Source organism: Podarcis tiliguerta, assembly GCF_965153285.1.
Source record: "Podarcis tiliguerta genome assembly, chromosome: 2".
In the NCBI taxonomy this organism is placed as follows: domain Eukaryota; kingdom Metazoa; phylum Chordata; class Lepidosauria; order Squamata; family Lacertidae; genus Podarcis; species Podarcis tiliguerta.
In genome coordinates this window covers 15961206-15986013 of record NC_139535.1, presented here as the reverse complement: position 1 = coordinate 15986013, position 24808 = coordinate 15961206, and the positions used below count along the sequence as shown (strand labels likewise).

The 24808-nt window shown below is 45.8% G+C and overlaps 2 long non-coding RNA genes across 2 annotated transcripts; one reads left to right on the top strand and one right to left on the bottom strand.

Annotated features, from left to right (window-relative positions):
• Positions 1-929: 929 nt before the first annotated feature.
• Positions 930-17197, bottom strand: LOC310671095. The gene is made up of 2 exons (XR_014507775.1): positions 17122-17197; positions 930-1865 (listed from the first exon to the last, which is right to left on the bottom strand). It is a non-coding gene; the product is annotated as an uncharacterized lncRNA (long non-coding RNA).
• LOC310671014 lies at positions 13251-22597 on the top strand. The gene is made up of 2 exons (XR_014507669.1): positions 13251-15547; positions 20635-22597. It is a non-coding gene; the product is annotated as an uncharacterized lncRNA (long non-coding RNA).
• Positions 22598-24808: the final 2211 nt, after the last annotated feature.

Sequence of the window (24808 nt, the reverse complement as noted above, 5' to 3'; positions counted from 1 at the left end):
CATAGCTATTTGTAGGTGGGATTCAGCCACATGCCATCAATTTCAGGCTGTGCGTGGATTTGGAGCCCTCGTGCAACAAATCTTCTTCCACCCCAACAATGTCTAATCCAGGGGTTGGCAAGGCTTACCGGAAATGGGCTGGATCACTCCCGCAGAGATCCTCCGTGGGCCGGGCCGGCGCAGCACGATGCCTGAAATCGCATCTGCGCATGTCCGCGGTGCCAGAAATCGCTTCTGCGCATGCCCAGATGCTGAAAATCGTGCCTGCGCAGAAGTAATTTCCGACGTCTGAGCATGCGCAGAAGTAATTTCCGGCGTCTGCACATGCACAGAAGCAGAGGCGTAGCGTGGGTTGTCAGCACCCGGAGCAAGGCAAGTAATTTGCACCCCCTAACCCGTGGATTTGCGCCCCCTAACCCTAACCCCCAGATGTTGCGCCCGGTGCGGCTGGCCCCCCCTGCACGCCCCACGCTACGCCACTGCACAGAAGTGATTTCCAGAACCGCGGAAGAGAGTTCCTGTATTGAGCTGTGTCAGTTTAGCGCAGCGCGCGAGTACTCGGCGAGTGGGTGGCTCGGTTTGGGGGTGGCTCGGGGGCCGGTTAAATGGCCTCTGTGGGCCGCTTCCGGCCCATGGGCCTTAGGTTGCCTACCCCTGGTCTAATCTCTGTGTGTATAAATCAGAATGAATGCTCAGTAAAGAGATGGTGTGGAAGCTCCCCTCAATTCCTTCTCTCGCTCATCGCCAAGAGTTTGAGGGAGGGTGAAATAGATCCAGAGGAGGGTGGAAAAGACTGTCAGTGGTCCAAATGTATACATACTATACATTTAATGCACACACTCCAAAGAAGCATGGGAACTATAGTTTCAGGGTGCTGGGAATTGTAGCTCTGAGAGGGGTAAGCCTTCAGAATTAAATTTTTTTTGGGGGGGGGGTGCTTTAAGTGTTTGGTGTGTAAGCAGGCAAAGTCCTCTGACGAAGGTTGAAGGAGAAGAAGAGTTTGGATTTGATATCCCGCTTTATCACTACCTGAAGGAGTCTCAAAGCGGCTAACATTCTCCTTTCCCTCCCTCCCCCACAACAAACACTCTGTGAGGTGAGTGGGGCTGAGAGACTTCAGAGAAGTGTGACTGGCCCAAGGTCACCCAGCAGCTGCATGTGGAGGAGCAGGGAAGCGAACCCGGTTCACCAGATTACGAGTCTACCGCTCTTTACCACTACACCACACGGGCTCTCAGTGTTGAGTTGGGTGTTTGGAGAAAAGACAATTAAGAGGTGATAGGTTTTTGTTTTTAAGTTCTGACACATAGACGAGGGAGCAAGTTAGTTTGGGACCTTAGTCAATTAGTTAATTACAAGACAGGGGATTTTGATGGAACATTAAGAAGAGCTTCCTGATTATACGAGCTGTGCAGCATTGGAACTGGCTGTCCCAGAAAGGGATGGATGTTCCTGCATTGGAAGTGTTTATGAAGAGGCTAAGTGGCCACCTCTGGGGGATGCTATAGCAATGAATTGTTAGTTGCAAAGGGAAAAAATAGGCTTAAAAAAACGAGGATAATTCCTGGATGCCAGGATCCAAGTTTGGGGTGCAAGTACTCTTTGGTGAGGGAACCCCAGCAGAGATCTAAAATCACAAAACATGCAGTAAAGCAAAGCTTAGAAATATAGATCTTTAAAATATACCGTACTAAGTTCCAAAATCCCCCACTTGCGTAAACATAGAAAGAGACCACACATTTGGTAAGTTAAAAATGATTTACTTACAAACTCTACAAAGGTCATATTCATGTGCTTTTCCATACAGCAGTCAGAAAAAGTTGCACAGGCAGTAAAACTTGGCTTAGTTACAGTGGTGAAAGTTCCTAAATTATGGGTATAGGAAGACAAGAATAGCTTGTAAGAGCTATGTGGATAAGTTGCAGCAACCAGCCTAGCCTCTTCACTGAGGCTGAGCTTCTCTGGTAGACTCAGGGGGAACAAAGCCTTGATTACTTAGTCCCTCCCAAGGTGAGCTAACCTGTCAGAACAGCTTACTCTATGCTTTTAACCACCTCATCCTGCATTATTTAACTTCAGCATGTTGGTTATATGAGACTGGTTATCCTACAACATGAATCTCCAGCAACTGACATTCAGAGGCATACTTTCACCAGGGGAAGTAGAACATAGCCACTGTGTCTGTTGATAGGCTTATCCCCCATTAAGATGTGTAATCCTCTTTGGACGAGATCAGGGTTCCCACCAGTGGTATACAAACTTAATTCAAGTCCTGCCAAAATAGCTAAAATGTATAAGACAAAAACAAATCTGTGCTGGAGGTGGACACTTATACATGTTTGGTGGACCTGTGAAAAAACCAAAAGCTTCTGGAACACAGTATATGACAAGCTTAAAAAAATGTTTAAGTATAACTTTATGAAAAACACAGAAGCTTTTCTACTAGGGATAACGGACACAGGTACAGCAAGAGAAGATCAGAAAATATTCCTCTATGCCACAGGAGCAGCAAGGATCCTAATTGCTAAAAACTGGAAAAAAGAAATTGTGCCAACAAAAAATGAATGGTTAGGGTATATTGAACTTGCTAGATTAACAGAGGCGATTAGAGATCACACTAGACAAGAGTTTCAAAAAGCATGGGGGAAATGCAGAGAATACTTCAGAAAACAGTGCCCTAAAATACATACCTGGACTTGTTTTGATTAATATCTGCAGGAGACTTTGTGGATATTTAAGTTATAATTAGAAAAATCTTGATAATTATTCTTAAAGGAAACAGCTTATAAGAAGTAAATAAGGAGGCCAGATACAGGATAAAGGCAGTCTTTTATTTGGTTGTTTGTATTGTTTTATGTTATGCTTAGTGTAGGGACGCGGGTGGCGCTGTGGGTTAAAGCCTCAGCGCCTAGGGCTTGCCGATCAAGAGGTCGGCGGTTCGAATCCCCGCGGCGGGGTGCGCTCCCGTTGTTCGGTCCCAGCGCCTGCCAACCTAGCAGTTCGAAAGCACTCTCGGGTGCAAGTAGATAAATAGGGACCGCTTACTAGCAGGAAGGTAAACGGCGTTTCCGTGTGCGGCTGTGGCTCGCCAGAGCAGCGATGTCACGCTGGCCACGTGACCCGGAAGTGTCTTCGGACAGCGCTGGCCCTCGGCCTCTTTGAGTGAGATGGGCGTACAACCCTAGAGTCTGTCAAGACTGGCCCGTACGGGCAGGGGTACCTTTACCTTTTATGCTTAGTGTATGTTATGTTCACGTTTAATAATGTATTGGGGGGTGGGGGTTTATGTTATGTTGTAAATAAAATTTCCATTTTTTTAAAAAAAAACTTAATTCAAGTGGTCTGTGGTTGAAAACCATACCATAGCTTGCACAGTGTGTTGCAGTTGCTATTGTTATAAGAAAAAAATTGGGCTTGGCGTTTACAGCCCAAATTCCAAATCAATAAAAGGTTCGGTGTCCTCCATGATTGGTGAGAGAAGAATGTTGCATCAGAGTCTGCCCACCGTATTCTTGCAAGGAGGTGAAGACCCAGAACAGAAGTGCGTAACAACTTTTATTTTATTTATATAATTTTTATTTGGTTTTACATATTTAAGTTTGCAATCATACCACAACACATCCGAAAATACAAGATTCTCCCGAATCTCTAGACTTCCCACCTTCCCTTCTAGGGGGTTCTGTTAGTAAACCTTTTCTGCTGCATCTTTTTAAAAATAATCCAAGTTTTTGTATAACTCCATTGTATCCATAGTGTTATTGCGGTCCTGCTAATGTTTTCAGCTGCTTACAGTGGTCTTTAAGGTAATTTGTAATTTCCCCCCATTCCTTATGAAAGTTTTGGTCTTCCTGAGTTTTCTGGCCAGTTTTGCTGTTTTGGCATAATCCAATAGCTCCATTTGCCATTCCTCTCTGGTAGGGACTTTGTCTTCTTTTCATCCCTGAGCTAACAGCATCCCCGCAGCTGTCGCCGCAGACAATTTTTTAAGACTTTAGAAATTGCCCAACCCCTTAGCCGAAGACCACCTACAAGTATCATACCAGCATCACAGAAAGAGGTGCAGAAATATGAGAGTGTGGCTTGTTGTCTCCTGTCCCGTCAAGATAACTGATTATTCTTGCTGACTGCCTTATCTTGGCTAGTCTGGGTCATTCTTTTGAAGTGGTAGATATCCAAGTCCTTGAATCTTTTGTCACAGACCGTGTGAGAAGTTTATCTCTTTACAGGATTTGAAGGATTTTGCAAGTGAAAATAACTTGGGAATGAAATTTTTTGTCAAGGTACTTCCTTCTGCTGCGGAGAAAATATTTGGGATGGCTTCAGGATTGCTTTGGGAACTCAGATATAGCATCTATTTATTGTGGGGAGTGTTTCCTGTTATTTGAAGGGTGAAGGATTGGTTTTCTGTGGAGTGTGTCCAGGGCCGGATTTATGTTTGATGAGGCCCTAAGACAGGCATAGGCAAACAGTCCTCCAGATGTTTTGGGACTACAGTTCCCATCATCCCTGACCACTGGTCCTGCTAGCTAGGGATCATGGGAGTTGTAGGCCAAAAACATCTGGATGGCCAAGTTTGTCTATGCCTGCCTAAGCTACTGAATGTAACGGGGCCCTTTATATGTCCAGCTGTTCTTTGTCAACAACAAATTGTTGCTGTTTTTTGTGTTGAATATATGCTGTATGGCAGTGTTTCCCAACCTTGGGCCTCCAGCTGTTTTCGAACTACAATTCCCATCATCCCTGACCACTGGTTTTGCTAGCTGAGGATTATGGGAGTTGTAGTCCAAAAACAGCTGAAGGCCCAAGGTTGGGAAATGCTGCTACAGTGGTGCCCCGCAAGATGAATGCCTCGCAAGACGGAAAACCCGCTAGACGAAAGGGTTTTCTGTTTTGGAGGTGCTTCGCAGGACGAATTTGCTATGGGCTTGCTTCGCAAGACGAAAATGTCTTGTGAGTTCCTGGTTTTTCCCCCCGCTCCCCCCCCTTTTTCTAAGGCACTAAGCTGCTAATAGCCTTTTAGCAGCTAATCCGCTAATCCCTTAAGTCTTTAATAGCCGCTAATAGCCGCTAATAGCTGCTAAACCGCTAATCGCGCTAATCCGCTAATGGGCTTGCTTCGCAAGACGAAAAAACCGCTAGACGAAGAGACTCACGGAACGGATTCTTTTCGTCTTGCGAGGCACCACTGTATATGGTAATTCATAGGAGCCTACACAACACAAAACACTGTTGCTGTATGTAGGTTTTATTTTATTTGTTTTTATCTTATATTTTGGAAATGTACATCTTTTTCTTCCTTTCAATTTTTTGGGACCCCCAAGAGAGTGGTGCCCTAAGCTATAGCTTGCTTAGCTTATACGTAAATCTGGCACTGAGCGTGTCCCTGCTATGTGTGTAAAATTAAAATTTGTGTAACACTATGGCAGGCAGAAAAGTCATTGCATGGTCCACCAAGACCACCAGCAATTCTCAAGTAGCCCATAGGGGAAAAAGTTTGGGGACCACTGGAGTAGATAACCTTTTATGTATGTATGCATTTTATTTATTAAATTTGTCTACCAACCTTCATCTGTATATCTCAGGGCGGTTCACAGCATAAAAATACAAGTGAAAAACAGAAAAATATATAATAAAAACACAAAACAATAACTCCCCCACACTTTTAGGTGCCTTCTAACAGTACAAATCAGAGTTTGTAACAGGCATGCTGTCAGCCTTGATCATTGTTGTTTATTACTTAGGAGTTTTATGGCTAGCCTGCGTCCAATGATACTGCAATCCTTGCCATGACCACAATTGGCAATTGAGGATCAAAGTAACAGAGGGATAACCAGGTATTTAGCAGTGACTCTGATCCTGTTGTCAGTAGCAGTAACAACCTGTTGCATGGTTCTTTTTATCTGAGGAACGGCATTGCTCAGTCTTTAGCCAATTAAAATAATCCTTAAATGGGGCTCGTGAGTAAAGAGGAAGCAATTTGAGGTGGCAGCAACTCCAGGAAGCCAAAGCCTTCCTGGTCACATGTTCCAGAGCTCCATTTGCCATTTGCCAGCTGGAAAAAAGGACCAGAAGGAATACGGTAGACTACTGTGGCTTTTGCATACTAAAGGTTTCTCATTTATTTCCCTCACAGAAGGGAATGCCTTTTCTAAGATGCTACATGTCTATGACTCTATGATCATCACACCGGAGTCCAAAAGCATGTGCTATCCTGCAGTATCCTGCCCTTGCATAACTCCATTTTATCAAGTTTCTTCTTTCTTTGGCAATCACTCGTAACTGAGTAAGATTGTCTTCCATAAACACGATTTTAACAATGGCTCCGTAAGTGGCTGTGGCGGCCAATTCTGGATCCACACATCCTTCCACAGTGGAGACATTGGTTCCCGGTGGGAGTTGATCACTGTGAGGGTTTGCCAAGCGTGCCTTCCTCTTAGCACATTTCTCCCTTGCGTCCTGAGTTCGAGTATCTTCAAAGCCCATGACACCTTTGGTAAAGGCTGTTCTCCAATTGGAGTGCACTCAGGCAAGTGTTTCCCAGTTGTTGGTGTTTATACTACATTTTCAAGATTTGACTTGAGAGAGTCTTTAAACCTCTTTTGTTGACCACCGGCATTATGCTTTCCATTTTTAAGTTCGGAATAAAATAGTTGCTTTGGAAGATGATAATCAGGCATCCGCACAACATGACCAACGAAGCTGATGTTGAAGAATATGTTAGTAACATTACTGTGAGGTAATGGGAACATGTTTATGTACTGCATATGCAAATTATTATCAGCTCAGCAGGATAGCTCAGTTGGTTAGAGTGCGTTGCTGGTAACGCCAAGGTTGCAGGTTTGATCCCCGTAAGGAGGTTGGACTTAGATGCTCCTCTTTTTTTATATATAATATTTTTTATTTTAACAATCAATAAACAGACAATACAAACAAACAAATAGAAAACAGAAAATAAAAACAGCACATACAAACAATATAAAATACAGTGTACAAAAAAAATAAAAGAAAAAATTAAAAACAATCATTGTGTCTTTGCATTATTTAACATTAACCTGGGTCTGCGACTTCCCCAGACCTTCCCACTCTGTATTCTAGATCTTATATTCTGACAGTAAATTCTTTCCCTCTGGCATAACTTTGGTTCAACTTAATCTTAATATCTTAACATAATTACATTTCCATATGTCTTAAAACATTAGTCTTTCTTAATCATTAAATTTTTGGACTTAGATGCTCCTCAGCATCCCTCCCAACTTTATCATTCTGTGTAAACAAAAGTGTGCTTGTATTTCCTATTCTTTTATGCAGATGTTTGCAAAGCTATGCATGTTGTGAATCCATTCACTCATTTAATCAGCTAAGTCTTCTCTAAGACAGCACTTAAATATATTCATTAAATGGTATCTGGCATTCTATCACTTAAATAATAGGTGGCATAAACTGCAGATACAAATGAAGCCAAACTTACCTGCTCATCTGTGGTACATAGTCTAGGATGGGGCATCTGGGGGTGGGGGACTCCAACTCCCAATATCTCCAGCCAGCGTGGTCAATAGGCAGGAATTATGGGAGTTGTAGTCCAAAAAATATCTGGAAGGTCACAGATTCCCTGTGCCTGGTCTAGGAAGTCTTTCAGAATCATATCACATGATATAATCCACTGGAAATATCATTAAGGCATGGCTCTGTCTCTTAGCTGCCCATCCTGTTTTTAGATTCTAGTTCATGCCCCTCAACTTTGGCCTTTCTCTTTCGAACTAACAGACAGTTGAGGGAGGGGGGGCACCCATTTGCCCTTTGGCAAAGGTAAAGAGACCCTTGACCATTAGGTCCAGTCGTGACCGACTCTGGGGTTGCGGCGCTCATCTTGCTTTATTGGCCGAGGGAGCCGGCGTACAGCTTCCGGGTCATGTGGCCAGCATGACTAAGCCGCTTCTGGTGAACCAGAGCAGCGCACAGAAACGGCGTTTACTCACATCAACGTGAAACAACACATTTCTCAAATACTGCTTTCAGCTCAAAATAGGCAGGAAAACACTTCTGTTATCTACTGTAGGTAATATCTGGGTATTTTGGGAAGCTGGAGTGATGTTTTAAATGGCCCATTAAAAAAACCCTGCTAATGTATTAACTTGTGTAAATATGTATTAACTTTTGTAAATATGCAATAGGCACTTACCATTCTTTTTTATATTTGTTGTCATCTTGCCAAAAACACTTGTAATATTATAGACAATGTACAAAAATTGGAAGTAATCAGAGAAAAAGTCTTTATTGACATGCGTGAATGAAAATATTATAAAGGAGGGGATTCAAGTAATACCCATACTGTGGCTTCAATACTGATAGTGTATATAGTTGTTTTAAATGTTTTATTGTATGCTTTTTTTAAAAAAAAGTAATGTTTTTGTGAAAATTAAAAAAAATATTGTACCAAAAAAAAAGAGCACATAAAAACACATTTGCCTTGATTAAATAATAACACCCACCCACTTCAAAGTAATTCAAATATTCAAAACACAGGCTTAGTCCCCTCCTGGTCCTTTGCAAAGCTACGCATGTTCTGAATCCATTCATTCATTTAGTCGGCTAAGTCTTCTTTAAATGGGAGAGAGCACTCAAATAAAGAAGGGATGCGGGTGGCGCTGTGGTCTAAACCGCTGAGCCTCTTGGGCTTGCTGATTGGAAGGTCAGTGGTTCAAATCCCCAACTGTCTGTGGACAAACACTGGCTCCCTCGGCCTGAAAGTGAGATGAGCGCTGCACCTCCATAGTCGCCTTTGGACTTAACCATTCAGCGGTCCTTTACCTTTTACCTTTACCTTCTTTATAGGCACAACCCCTCTTGATTCCTGCGTGAGGGGCCTTTGCCTAAGGATGCTCTGGTGCCTCCCTTAGCCTGAGCACTTTGACCAATGTGCCTCCACCTGCACTTTCCTTCTGCTCACCCAGAATTATGTGGGTGAGTGGGTGCCAGTCTAGCCATGCAAGGTCCTGCTGGAGTGGCAAGCAGGTCTCTTGATGTAATAGTGAATAGCAGCTGGTGCTTCTAAACAGCCTGAAAGACCGGCCCTCCTAACTTGCAGTGGTCCTTGGGGTGACCTTTCCCAGTCAATAATTTGCCGTTCTCAGGCTCATGCAAAACCAGGCATAGGCAAACTCGGCCCTCCACATGTTTTGGGACTACAACTCCCATCATCCCTAGCTAAGAGGACCAGTGGTCAGGGATGATGGGAACTGTAGACCCAAAACATCTGGAGGGCCGAGTTGGCCTATGCCTGTGCAAAACCCATTGCTCGTCCTCATTCTTTTCCTCCCAAAGAGGAGATGGAAGGAATCCAGGACTCACAACTTTGGTTGTGCCATGTCCTCCTGGGCCCCAAAGAGAAATCCCAGTTCTCTCCACCTTTCCTAGATGGGCGGGGTATAAATAAATTGTATTATATTATATTATTATATTATATTATATTATATTATATTATATTATATTATATTCCCCTTCCCATATTTTCTGACCTAAATACTTTCCCTGTTCTATTCGAGTGATGAAATAGATACTTGATCCCTGCCAACTAGGTTCCGACAGGACGGGTTCTTGCTTAACACGAGAGGCAATGTGGCAATGGATTCCCAGCTCTGAGCCAGCTCTATTCTTTGCTGAGCTGACCTCGCTTTGCAATGCAGATGGGTATCCAGAAAGGCAAACACGGGATAAGATCAGGATCCACCCTAGCTGCATGTTCAGTCCACAGGCTGTGGTTAGCTGTAATGCTGATGATTTATTTAAACTACGGAACTCACTCCCACAGGAGGCAGTGAGGCTCTCAAGGGCTACCAGGCACAATGGCGGTGCTCTGCACCCGCAGCTGGAGGCAGGATTGCTTCTGAAAGGCAGTGGCTGTAAAGTGCAGGAGGGGAGAGAGCTCCTGTGCTCAGATCCTGTTTGCGGGTTTCCCACAAGCATCTGTCTGGCCGCTGTGAAAACAGGGTGCTGGACTAGATGGGCTATTGACCTGATTGAACAGGTGCTTCTTATGTACCGTATTTTTCGCTCCATAAGACGCACCAGACCACAAGACGCACCTAGTTTTTGGAGGAGGAAAACAAGAAAAAAAATATTCTGAATCTCAGAAGCCAGAACAGCAAGAGGGATCGCTGCGCAGTGAAAGCAGCGATCCCTCTTGCTGTTCTGGCTTCTGTGATAGCTGCGCAGCCTGCATTTGCTCCATAAGACGCACACACATTTCCCCTTACTTTTTAGGAGGGGAAAAGTGAGTCTTATAGAGCAAAAGATACGGTACTTATAGAGCACCGATTCAGGTACACGGTGCCCTGCAGGTAAACACGAACTAAAAAGAGTTATAGCCAGTGCTTTTCTTTCTTTTCTCTTTTTCTCTTTTATTCTTTTTTATTATTATTAACATACATACATAGACATTTACACAATAAAAAGGTAAAGGTAAAGGTACCCCTGCCCGTACGGGCCAGTCTTGACAGACTCTAGGGTTGTGCGCCCATCTCACTCAAGAGGCCAGGGGCCAGCGCTGTCTGGAGACACTTCCGGGTCACGTGGCCAGCGTGACATCGCTGCTCTGGCGAGCCAGAGCCGCACACGGAAGCGCCGTTTACCTTCCCGCTAGTAAGTGGTCCCTATTTATCTACTTGCACCCGAGAGTGCTTTCGAACTGCTAGGTTGGCAGGCGCTGGGACTGAACAACGGGAGCGCATCCTGCCGCGGGGATTCAAACTGCCGACCTTTCGATCGGCAAGCCCTAGGCACTGAGGCTTTTACCCACAGCGCCACTACCTTATTTTTATAACATAAAACATACCTACATTACTCTATATAATACCTACTTAGACAGTGGTACCTCAGGTTAAGTACTTAATTCGTTCCGGAGGTCCGTTCTTAACCTGAAACTGTTCTTAACCTGAAGCACCACTTTAGCAGCCTCCTGCTGCTGCCGCGCACGATTTCTGTTCTCATCCTGAAGCAAAGTTCTTAACCTGAAGCACTATTTCTGGGTTAGCAGAGTCTGTAACCTGAAGCGTATGTAACCTGAAGCATATGTAACCTGAGGTACCACTGTACTGTACATATCAACATGCCTACACACCTACCCCACACGGACACCCACCAAGTGACTTGACTTCCAGCCGTTCTTGTTACGTTACTTTATTTTTCCAACTAGTTTAAACGCATTTGCTATTCTTTCTGGGGGGATGCAGGGGTATGCATACCCCAAAACATACCCAGTACGTTTCCAGGCACAATTCAAAGTGTTGGTGCTGATCATTAAAGCCCTAAACGGCCTCGGTCCAGTATACCTGAAGGAGCGTCTCCACCCCCATCCTTCTACCCAGACACTGAGGTCCAGCTCCGAGGGCCTTCTGGTGGTTCCCTCACTGCGAAAAAAGTGAGGTAACAGGGACCAGGCAGAGGGTCTTCTTGGTAGTGGCACCTGCCCTGTGGAACACCGTCCCATCAGATGTCAAAGAAATAAACAACTACCTGACGTTTAGAAGACATCTGAAGGCAGGCCTGTTTAGGGAAGTTTTCAATGACTGATGTTTTAATGTATTTTTAATCTCTTCTTGGAAGCTGCCCAGAGTAGCTGGGGAAATCCAGCCATTATCACCATCATCATCATTTTGTGAATCTAAGTTTGGCCTCATTGAGGGGCAGTATTTCAATATGAGTAGGAAAATGAGAGTACCCCTAAACATTTTTTTAGGAAAAAAAGCACTGGTTACAGCTTTGATGGTGGTCAAGGAAGCGGAGAAGAAAAAGAGACTAGGGTCACCCCCGCATCATACTTTTAAAGCATTTTTGCACCATCTTGGTAGTAATGGCTTCCACTGAAGAATCCTGGGAACTGTAGTTTGTTAAGGGTGCTGGGAATTGTGGCTCTGCCTTAACAAACTATGGGAGCCTTTGGTGGGAGTCATCACTGCTCAAGTGCTAAGAGAGTGCCTTAAATGTATAGGGCGGATGTGATCTAGGTTAGCAAGGGATAAAAGTTATATATTTGAACCTCATGGGTGATTGGGAATTCAACAAGTTTGTATCAGCTGTTCTTTGTTTCATAGATCACTTTAGTTTTCTTCACTGCTGTATATAATGCCAGTTCTGCATTTCAGGTGGAAAGAGCCTAAATAAAGCACTGTTTGTTCAAAGACATATCATCTAATCAAAGTAGCCGAGTGGTGAAGTACTTATCCAGTCAGCGAATTTCACAATAGTTGAATGCAGAAGAACTAATTGCTCAAACATTGTTCATGTGTCTTGCTGCTGTTATTTACCGTATTTTTCCGTGTATAACACGCCCCCGTGTATATGACGCACCCTTTTTGAGGGGACTCAAAATTAAGAAAATGCACTATGCACTATCCATGTGTAAGACGGCCCCTTATTTTAAACTTTAAAAATTTAGGGGGAAAAAAATTAGGAAAAAATCAGTAATTTAATTTTTATTTTTATCACAGACAGTTATGCAAACTGTTTCACAAGGTTATTTCAATCCTCTTCACAGGAAGTCTTTCTTTATCGAATAAAACTAGGTAGATAGAATGCAAAATATAAAACTTCAGTGGCTCAGTTATACAAAGTACCAGATATGAAAGGAAGGCAACGAAATTGCCCGTAATCAAATTGTTGCGTATTGAAGCATTAATCACTGTGGTACCTAATATGAAAGGAAGGGAATGTTAAAGTGCTGTGTAATGATTTCTTCAGCATGAATCACTGCGGTGCTGAATATGGCCAAGAATGGCATTGTAATGACCGGACACCAAAGAAGGGCTACACTCACCACAGTACTAAAGCAAAGATGAACATGCCCTCCACACGATGTCTGAATCCATGGGGCTGGATTTAGGTTTGATGAGGCCCTAAGCTACTGAAGGTAATGGGGCCCTTTGTATGTCCAGCTCTCCTTTGTCAACAACAAATTGTCGCTGTTTTTTACGTTGAATATATGCTATATGGTAATTCATAGGAGCCTACACAACGCAAAACACTGTTGCTGTATGTAGGTTTTAAGGAGCCTCAAAGCGGCTAACATTCTCCTTTCCCTTCCTCCTCCACAACAAACACTCTGTGAGGTGAGTGAGGCTGAGAGACTTCAGAGAAGTGTGACTGGCCCAAGGTCACCCAGCAGCTGCATGTGGAGGAGCGGAGACGCGAACACGGTTCCCCAGATAACAAGACTACCGCTCTTAACCACTACACCATACTGGCTCTCCAGAGAGTGGGGCCCTCAGCTATAGCTTATTTAGCTTATATGTAAATCCGGCACTGGGTGTATTCAACAAAGGCCATGTACACATTGTCAGTTCACAGCACAAGCAAGACCATCATTTTTCTCAGTTCGGATCAAAGCCGGTTTGGGGAAAAGTGTGTTGAAACACAGCATTCCATAAGAAAACAAAAGGATAGGTGCAGGATAGATACGAATTGTGGATTAGGCGGTGTGTACATTGCTTCTGAAACCAGTGGTGGAAGGACATGGTTGCAGAGCTGCACAACAGCCTTTATCACTGTGCAAGCAGAAAGACTTCCACGAGTACAGCAGGACTTCTCCTCCCTCTGCTCTTCCCCTAAACCTCTTCAACATCTGATCTGGGTTTCCCCGCAACCATCTGGAGCAGATTGGGAGGTGATGTGGTGGGCACATGTGGAAGGAAAAGGGATGGGAAGTTCCATTGCACGAGCGGAAATTGTTTGCCTCACACAGCAAACTTTTTCAGCAGGCGGCCAGTCCACCGTCCCTCAGACCATGTGGTGGGCCAGACTATATTTTGAAAAAAAATAAATGAACGAATTCCTATGCCCCACAAATAACTCAGAGATGCATTTTTAATAAAAGGACACATGTTGCTCGTGTAAAAACACACTGATTCCCAGACTGTCCGCGGGCTGGAATTAGAAGGCGATTGGGCAAGATCCGGCCCCCGGGCCTTAGTTTACCTATCCATGACTTAGCTGGTCCCAGCCCATTGGCACCAAGGGGACAACCAGAAACTCCAGCAGGCCAAACTTGGCTTAGCATGGAGATGAAGGGAAATGAAACTACCACTGGAATCACAGAACTGTAGAATTGAAAGGGACCACGTGGGTCATCTAGCCCAACCCCTTGCAACGCTGAAATTTTTCACCCAAGGTGAGGCTCGAACCCACAGCCCAGAGCAGGCTTCCTCAAACTCAACCCTCCAGATGTTTTTGGCCTACAACTCCCATGATCCCTAGCTAGCAGGACCAGTGGTCAGGCATGATGGGAACTGTAGTCTCAAAACATCTGGAGGGCCGAGTTTGAGGAAGCTTGGCCCATAGATTAAAAGTCCCATGCTCTACTGACTGAGCTATCCCAGGAATGCGGTGGGGGAAATTCCAGGGTTTTTGTTCAGAAGGCAAAAAATGGGTGTCCGAACACATGTGCTTTTAATTGTAAAACCTTTACTGTAGGGTGGTACCAACTTCTGTACAGAGGAAGAGTCTTTTTGAAGAGGTCGTTTTGTGTAGCAAATTATTCTTTAGGCAGTGGATCCAGGTCAGAAGCAGAGGTATAGAGAAGTATTGAGAGTATAGAGAAGTTTGTAATTTCCTTAATCATCATCTTCTTCTTCTTCTTCTTCTTCTTCTTCTTCTTCTTCTTCTTCTTCTTCTTCTTCTTCTCCTCCTCCTTCTCCTTCTCCTTCTCCTCCTCCTTCCTTATTCTTCCTATTTTCTATTTTTCTTTTTAACATTAGTGAGATTTTTATTGTCTTTTATGTTGAAAACTTTTAATAAAAATCGATATTTAAAAAGAAGCATAGAATGGCCCCTCAGTACACATAAGGAGCCCTGTCCCTGGACAGCTAATGTCTGTGATAAATTGAGATTCCTGAATTGCAGGGGGGTTGGATTAGATGACATTTTCGGTCCCTTCTCGCTTTACAATTCCATGCTTCTATGAAACCCTTATCTTGCTGAATGCATTCCTCTCAGACATGCAGCTGTTAATGAAAACTATGGCAGCCTAGCCTGGAGAAATGTTTGGTGTCCCTTAACACTTTCTCGTAACCATTCTTCCTCGTTGGAGAGGCTAAGTAACCCTGCTTAAGCCATGGTCCACTTTTCTCCATATTTACCTCCCTAAAACCCATCCTGATCCCCTCCAGGTTTCACTTGCTACATCACAGGCTCCTCCCCTTTCCCCACCCAATCACCTTGTTGCCCCGAAAGTACCATCAGGTTAATGGCAGGGCTGATAGGTGTGGCCAACCGCAGTGATACAGCAGGTGGAATGCAGCATCCTGATCGCATCTCGGGATGCTGTTTTCAAGGCTGGGCGGGGCTGGGCTCCGGTGATATAAGTCCCAGAGCACAGAGGGAGGGAGCAGGATACTTCTGTCACTCCAAGGCAGAGTCAGCTGAGGGAAGCAGAACTTCTTCTCCTCTTCCTGCTCTCAGAGGCCTCTCAAGATGAACTGTGGAAGTCCTGGGCGATGGCCCTTCTGTGGCATGACTTCTGCGGCCATCCTCCTGGTTCTGTGTCTCCACCTGCAAGGTATGGTTTGGTGGGGCTCAAGGGCTTATCATCATTCAGACATCATCGATGCAAACCCTCCAGGTGTCCCTATTTTCCAGGGACAGTCCCGGAATTAAAGAAGCCGTCCCGGTTTCTGATTTGATCAGGGAATGCCCCGCTTTTCCTTAAAGGTAAAGGTAAAGGGACCCCTGACCATTAGGTCCAGTCGTGGCCGACTCTGGGGTTGCGGCGCTCATCTCGCTTTATTGGCCGAGGGAGCCGGCGTACAGCTTCCGGGTCATGTGGCTCGCATGACTAAGCCTCTTCTGGCGAACCAGAGCAGGGCACGGAAACGCTATTTACCTTCCCGCCGGAGTGGTACCTATTTATCTACTTGCACTTTGACGTGTTTTAGAACTGCTAGGTTGGCAGGAGCAGGGACCGAGCAACGGGAGCTCACCCCGTCACGGGGATTCGAACCCCCGACCTTCTGATCGGGAAATCTGTGGTTTAACCCACAGTGCCACCCACGCCCTTTTCCTTAGGATGTCCCTATTTTCATTGGAGAACTGTTGGAGGGTATGGAATAGGACATCCCCAGGGCTTCCCCCCCCCCAAGCCGGAACTCAGTTCCAGTACCTTTCAGGTGGGCGCCATTGCCATTATGAGAGAACAAGGGAGGCTTTCATGGTGAGTTCCGGCACCTCTTTTTCTATAAAAATAGCACTGGCCATCCCTATTTCCAGCAGAGAAATGTCGGAGGGTATGTAAATCCTTAATAGTCCCTCAGTCTATCTTCTGAGCACCAGTTTCTGGAAACCACAGTGGGCTCTTGTTCTCAGGTCCAGCTTGCCGGTTTCACACTGGCATCTGAGCGGCCGTTGTGAGAACAGAATGTTGGATACGTTGGTCATGCAGGGTCTTCCTAGGTTCTTAACCTGACTCCTTTGCTATTTGGGGTGCCCATGTTTTAGTTTTGCTAAGTTGCCAAGGCATTTTGGGCGTTGGGGGTGAGGCAGGCAATGAGCTTTTGGCTCAGCCAAAAGAGGATTTTCAGGCTCTGTCCATCCTTGGTTGTCAGGCTCCCCTGTAAGTACAGGAAGCCAGGGAGACTGTCTGCTATAGTCCCCTGACAGCAGTATGTTATGTGTGTATAAAAGTGTCAACTGACACCAGGTGATTAGCAGGAGAGTGGTTCTGCCCATCTGTCAACTTGGCCCTGGAGATGCTTGAGACAGAACCCATGCATGCGCTCTACCACTGAGCAACAACCCTTCCCATGACGGCTTAGTTGCTTGGCGCATGGTGCCAGTAACACCAAGGTTGCAGGTTCGATCCCCATTTGGGGCAGCTGCATATTCCTGCATTGCAGGGGGGTTGACTAGACTTCCAACTTTACAATTCTATGATTCTATTATTCTTTTGGGCTTTAACTGAAGCACAGAAAGCCAGGAAGTGTCTCAGACTGGTGTGCATGATTATTTTGTTCAAGAAAAATTCTCTTTCTAAAAACAACAACCCATGCCGATTTCTTTAAAAGGCTTCACTTAAAAACAACAATAAACAGGTGTCAGTAGCATTGGTAGAAAGTCTCCCTCGCCTCCTGTACTTACAACGAAGCCCAGCTGACGGTGTCAGGTGGTTTTCAGGAAACACAAGCGCTCAGTGAAGCTACAGAGTGTAGACCCCTGGAAAGAGGATTTGCAGAATGGTAAAAAAAAGGGACGTTCACAAACCTCTCCTCCACTTCAGAAGTAAGGTTACCACAACAAAAAGCTCATATCATACCCCGCACATGAGAATTTGACTCAATTTCCCCCCTCCTCTTTGATAATTTTTGAATGCAATTTCTTTTCTCGCTAATGGATGGGGGATGATAGCAGGGGAATGTGGAAGGAAATTTGCAGCACTGCTCCAATGGCAAAAAACGAGAGCTGGCCCAGCCCTAGGGAATGGCACGGCACTGTGCCTTAAAGCAGGAGTAAGAAGAAGAAGATTTGTCCACTGTTTATAGAACGTATACCACCATTTAACGGTGGTTTACAAAGTGGTTAACAGCATAAAATCATACGCTAGTAATCAAACAAACAAGAATCAGCTTGCACACCTAGAGCAGACAGAATGAAATCGGAGATGAGATGTAAATGCAGGTGGAGAGAGACTAGAATCTTGAGAGTGGATGATGGGAATGACATACTGCCTTTCTTCCCTTTTCATTTTTCCTAGTCTTGTTCTCCCCCTCTTCTCCCATGTTTGCCTTTATTGCGATTATTGCCAGCGCTTGACCTGGATCATGTTAACACGATGCTCTTGGCCTGCCCATTGCCTGGGGCGAATGTCCTATAGGAGAGATGAGTCCGTCCCTAGTGATGAAAGCCATGCTTTTGTTTTATTACTGATAGATTAGGAAAATGTTTTGCGGCCGGGAGCCAGAATTCCTGGGTAATGTTCCAAATGCAATCAGCGCTTGGGAATGAGAGGCAGTATCGAGTATCTAATTCGTGGGCGTGCCTGTTGCGGTGATTAGCAGTTGCGACACTGGAGGATAAGGCGTGAATTATTCTTAATTCAGATCAAGGCTGGTTTGTGCAGGGGAAATGCATCCAACGCAGCTTTTCATCAGAAAGGACAGGCTAGATCTAGATGGTGGCTAATGGCTTCCAAAACCAGCCATGGGAGCATAGTGGATGCATAGTTGCTGGAAACCGCAAGAATGCTCTTGTGCTTTTATCCTACTTGTGAGAACAGGATGTTGAATTAGATGGGCGACTGGCCTGATCCAGCAGATTCTTATTGAGTCAATTTCCATAAATGTATCCTGCAAAACGTCTCCAGTCACTGCACTGTAACGCAGTGCTCCTTGAACATGTGCAAAATAGGCATTCAACACCTCAACTGTGCTTGCAAGTGTGCTACAAATGCAGGCTTGCGCTCGTACGATACATTTGTATGTACAGTGGTACCTCGGGTAACACACGCTTCAGGTTACAGACTCCGCTAACCCAGAAATAGTATCTTGGGTTAAGAACTTTACCTCAGGATGAGAACGGAAATCGCGTGGTGGCCGCGGGAGGCCCCATTAGCTAAAGTGGTACCTCAGGTTAAGAACAGTTTCAGGTTAAGAACGGACCTCCAGAACAAATTAAGTTCTTAACCTGAGGTACCACGGTACTCTATACACCAATGGAGCAAATGTCTCAGATAACTCCCACTGCCTCTTCTCACTTTGCATTATCCGAGGCTGCGTACACATTATCATTTACTCTGGCTCCGGCGCACTCCCAATGCTGGCTTTTGAATTTGTAAACACCCATTACCCATGCCACAGAGAGTTCCGGCACCAAGAAAAAATAGCACGGCTCCAGATATTCCTGGAATACAACTCCCATCATCCCTGACCATCAGCTATATATGCTGATTGGAACAGATGGGAATTGGGAGTTCAACCATGTTTGGAGGAGAGGCACAGATCTGCGATGAAGGAGCTAGGCGTCCTGATTCCTCTTTAATGGAAAGCATGGTGTCCTTGTTCCAGAGAGATTTGCTCATGTCAACATTCCCACAGAAGGGCCCACCCCACCCCTTTCCCAGTTGCCCCTCCCTGACACACACAGAGCGTGTGAACTGAAAGCAAGCGTCCTCAATAAGCCTTTGTTTGCTTTGGTTGTTGTGAGCGGCAGTCTGTGTTCTCCACACCCCTAGACTTTTATGCCACCCACGGGTTATGGTACCCAGCCTACTCCTCCCATCTTAGCAAATTGCTTTCCTGCCTTCCCTCCTTGTGCTTCCAAGAATCTCGTCATCCATCAGAGGCCTCACTCAGCACAAGCTGAAACTGATTTTAAAGATCCTCGTGACTTGCCGTGGAAAGAATGATTCTCCAACGTGAGCCTGGTAATTTAGGTGCTTGACAGCATTCCTGAGTGCCTTCCTTTCAACTCCATTAAGATGTAAAAAACGAGGGCTGTCATTCAGTTGAAGCGATTTTGTGTTGAGTCAATTTTACTGCCTCCCGATTGCTGAACTGAGGGACAGCCTAGACTTCTTAATAATTTTAAAAACCAAACCAAACCAAACAAAAAAAAAGCAGTGCCTGGTGGGCCTGATTGGATGGAAGGCAGGGAGGTCAACAATAGGGGGAGCCAGAGCCAATGACAGGCAAGTCTTGTCCCAGTCTTTCTCCCTTCTGAGTTTACAAGGGCAACACTAACTTAGGAGGAGGAAACTGACAGGTATGGGCTGGGTGTAAGTAAGAAGGCTGTCAAAAGGGAGATGGCACACAGACAGTGGTGGAGCAATATACGCTTTTGCCGTAATGGACCAGCTACCACTGTAAACAAGTGCACCTTTAAAAAAAGCAAAAGCAAGCAATCGTTTAACTGACCCAATTAAGTCTGCATAATATTTGGACACATGGGCAAAACAAATTCCGGGAGCTGCTGTTAAGGGTGCTGAGAGTTATTAGAAAAACCCCTACAGTATTTCCCTCGCAGAGCTACCATCTCTAGAGTTCCCACGTGAAGAGAGATTTATTGTTAAACCGCTCAGGGAACCTGTGAGGGTAACGAAGCATCTCAGCTCCCTTAACAAACTACAGCTCCCAGAATTCTTTGGGGGAAGCCACGACTGCTTAAAGTGGTATCGCAGTGCTTTAAATGTTTGGTGCAAAGGCAGAGATCCTTGGTCCACCTAGCTTCCCATTGCTGTATCCTCTAACACAGCGGTGGCCAACTCCCAAGAGACTGCTGCGATCTACTCACAGAATTAAAAATTGGGGTTCAGGTCAAAGTTGTTGAGCTTTTTTTTAGGGAAGAGGAAAGCCTGTTTTTTTGGGGGGGAGTGCAGGGCTTTTTTTAGGGGAGCCAAAGTTGTTTCGCTTCTCTGGGGGGAGCCAGAAGTTATTGAAGAGCAGCTGGGCAGGGGCTCCACCACAAAACCACGGAGTGGGTTGGGCCTGGCTCTGTCCCTCTTTTCTCTTGCCATTGTCTCCGTTCTGTATCAGTGCCCCCTGAGCCTCCACACCTTTGACTTCACTGGCAGACTAAAGGCAACAGGACAGGTAGTCGTGGCAAGTCCCAGAATGCCATGGTACTATTCCTGTAACCGACCACTTTGTCTCTTTCTAGGCTCAGCCTCCAGATGCATCGAAGGGTCGTCCGCGGAAGACCTGCAGCCCATGCCTCCTGGGGTCCAGCGGAACTCTCTGCCCAGCGGCCTCATGCAGCCCGACGTCTCGTCAATGGGGCGAAGAGATTGTATCCCTGATGGAGGAGACACCCGCATAGTGGGTGGCAGCCCTGCGACCTATGGGGGACAGGCAGGGGGGTCTTCTACAACTGGCTCCAGTTCACCAGGGGCGAGCCCCTCCCAATCTGGCAAGCCAAGCCGGCCTGGGCTGTTGGGGTCTATATTTGGAGGGACACTCCCTCCTCCGTTATGGGCACCAAATGTGAAACCTGGCATGCCAGGTTATGGGGCTGGCGTTGGGTCATATGGCTATGGCTCTGGATATAACAGCCAGGGTTTCCCCCGCCCAGTGTGGAAGAGACCTGGGTTCCCTTACATACCGACTGCTGAGGAGCGGGGTGGAGGCTACATCCCAATACGAAACGAGCCACCTAGGCTATATCCGTATGGCGGCGGTGGAGCAGCAGCAGGGGGATCGGCTTACAGCGGCGGGTCTGTAGCATATGGGCCGAGGGGCACGTATGACGGCAGCTACGGGCCCGTCCCTGCAAGTGTGCAGCCAGGCGGACAGCGAGACAGTGGGGACAAAGGAAACCCTTGCACTCAAAACTGTTAGGGCGAAAGGCTGGTCCACATCCTGGGAACTTGAGGCAGGGTGGGTGGAATGTCAGCTCAACTCTTCTGAGAGGAGTATGTGTTCTTAGGCTGTGTTTCCCCCCCAAATTTTAGGACCCCTACCCTTAAAAAATAAATAAAACACATTCAAAAGACACGGTTATGAGTCCTCCTGACCAAGGAGTTTTCAGAAATTTTGCCTAACAAATATGTTCCAAACTGCCACAGAACTACAAGAGTTTTCTGGAGGAATCAGAGATGGGACCCCAACCATCTAGCCCAAGGCAGGAATCTCAACCAAAGCATCCATGGCAGATGGCCGTCCAGCCTCTGCTTAAAAACCTCCAAAGAAGGAGAGTCCATCTCCTCTCAAGGGAGTCTGTTCCACTGTCAAACAGCTCTTACTGTCAGAAAGCTCTTCCTGACGCTTAGTTGGAATCTTCTTTCTTGTAAACTTGAATCCATTGGTTTGGGTCTTACCCTCCGGAGCAGGAAAAATAAGCTTGCCCCATCGTCCATGGGACAGCCCTTCAGATGATTTGAAGATGGCTATCATATCTCCTCTCAGTAAACATACCCAGCTCCCTCAACTGTTCCTCATAAGGCTTGGCTCCCAGACCCTTGATCATCTTGGTTGCCCTCCCATGGCCATCCAGTTTCAGATTTGTAGGGTAGCTGTTTCCCAATCAATGCCCCCTTGCTTCTTCCATTAGGAAACCCTTCCTTCTCAACCCCCCTTGGTAGCCCAGATCCCAAGGCAAAATCACTTGCTCTCAGCTTGCTGGTGTCACAAGTCTGTCCCAGTCCCCCATGTCTGAAACAGTGGCCCAGTAGGTTAAAGTATGTCATATGGATCGACATGTCCAGTCAGGCGCCAAAACCCTTTGCTCAAGCAATAGTTGCTAGCTCGTCGCTTGATTAAGAACCAGTTACATGACCCAGTAGGGCAGGCTGTGTCTGTGCCAACATAAGTGAAGCCGACGGCCATCTTGGACTAGGCCTGCATAGCGTAGTGCAGCCCTGAGGGGAATTAAACCTGCCTGAGATGGCAAAATCAAAGGGGCTGTTTGTATCAAAATTGTTTTATAGTTGCTTGTGATGTCAGCCTGATTGTTTTGTGCATCTCTCTCTCTCTCTCTCTCTTTTTGAAGCAGAATGTATTAAAGAACCTCTGCCACCTCTTGTCACCTGCTTTTGTTATGTACCATTATGTCACTTGGAAGCAAAGCCTTTTTTTTGTATTCTCGTCAGGCCAAAATGCTTCTATTAAAATCCTATGTACTGTAATGCCATCTAATGGTCTTCTTTTGGAACAGATCCCGGGCCTCTGAGCAAATCCCCCTCTGGGGCCATCTTGCTAGTTTGGGGAGAGGGGTAGAAAAGAGTGGGAACGAAACCGCAATGTTGGAAAGGAGTCTAACAGCATCCAGCAGATCTGGAGTTTTGAACTAAGTCGCCTCCTCAATCTGAGGTGGAAATCAGTAATACAGATCAGAGCTTTCCCCCTTCATTTCTAATATGGTGGTGCAACAGACATCTATAGGGAACAGCACAGAGAAGGGAGGCCATAAAGCTACGCTGAAAGAACTCTCATTTCCCAAATAACCGAAAGTCTCTCAGCTTTTCTCTGGATTGCCCCATCCCTGCCCAAATTTAAGTGTTCAACAGGAACAACACACATTTCCAGTTTCTCTCTAAAGTTTTTAGTCAGGGGTTGATAGCAGCATCCAAATAGGGCTTTGCTGTTAAACTCACTCCATCATACAATGCTTGGTGGGTTATGGGATTGCTGTAGTGGGGCTGTCACTCTTTTAAATTATCCTCTTCTGGCCCTCAATTCCCGTGGTTCAGTTTTCCAAGAAATAAAGGATACGATCTGTAAGATCTGGCCAACCCACAAATGTGGGTTGCCTATATACCATGCCTATATACAAGTGTGGGGTTGCCTATGTACCAAGTCGCAGTGAAGCTACGAACAGAATTGACTACAGCGGCCTGGGTGGGCATCCCACCTCATCTGTTTCCAGCTAATGAAAGGAACCTTAGTTGCTACGGCCTGTTTGGAGGCTTCCACATTCGGGACACAACCATCCTTCACCCGCTTTGATTTACTGCACTGAGGAGCTGTTAAAAGCCAGTAGCCTGACCACAATAAATAAAAGGCTAAGAGAGGATCATATAATCAACAGCTATTAACCAATACAGTTAGGAAATGTCAGCTGAAGCTCAGAGCGTTTCCTAACCTCAGACTGCTGGAAGGTGGAAGCGAACAGAAGCAATTTATTTACCCCATTATTTCTGGTTTCTGGTGGAAGACAGGTTACTGGATAGACCTGCTTTTGTTGACTCGCTGCCTGCCCAAATCCCAGCAACCGATGCCTCAAAGCATCCTTCCCCACTACATTAAGAATTATGACAATTATGATGATATTTCACTTGTTCCATAAGGAAATGCTGTTACACATTGGGAAGCAGAGAGAGAGAGACAGAGACTGGGTGGCAAAGAACACCTGCATGTTTAACTTTAGATTAGATTGTAGAGTTGCAAATGGAGGTACCTGTTAGGTCAGAGGAGTGCTAGCACCCTGCTCAAAAAGCTCCCATGTGGGTCTTGGAGTCCAGCTGTTTGTGTGTAAAGTGCACTTTTAAAAACCAAAACAAATCCCCAAAGCTGCTCTCCCTTCATTTTGCAGAGAAGTGACATAAAACCGGGCTGAAAACAGAACCCCAAATTTTATTGCGATGCCGCTATAGCCCTGCTATCTGGCCGCACTGAATGGTCTGAGGGACAAATGATGCTGTTGCGTTATGAAATCTAAGCCTGCTCCAGGCTGGTTAGAAGGACCCAGGTGAGGAAGCCATTTCGTAGTTCTCAGATTAAACGAGGGATAAGCAAAGCATCATGCCTTTCTTTGTTAGGACCTTCCAGGACAGCTTATGGAGGTCTGTGGGCTCCCCAAAAAGAACTGGAAGATCTCAATCGGCAGTGAGGCCTAACCCTTTCCCCCTCAGGTTGCAATCCAAAATAATCAGGATCAATGGAGCCATTCTTCTGGAGGCTAATAGTAGATCAGAGGTGGGGGGGTTTCATCAGGATTGCAGGCTAAGAGGAAAGAGTTAACCCGATCCTCATTCTGCTTAGTACGTACTGCGATCTCAATCCTGTTCATTGCCCCTCCTCATCCCAACGGGGGAAAGTTACATTTCTAGAATGGTACACCCCAATTCCGTTCATGTTGTTTGTTTTGAAAACACGGGACTAAGCTTTTCTGTATAGACACACACACACACACACACACACACACACACAGCAGTGTCAATATGCCTACATTTGGGCATCTGCCAACCTAGCAGTTCAAAAGCACGTCAAAGTGCAAGTAGATAAATAGGTACCACTCCGGCAGGAAGGTAAATGGCGTTTCTGTGCGCTGCTCTGGTTCACCAGAAGCGGCTTAGTCATGCTGGCCACATGACCCGGAAGCTGTACGCCGGCTCCCT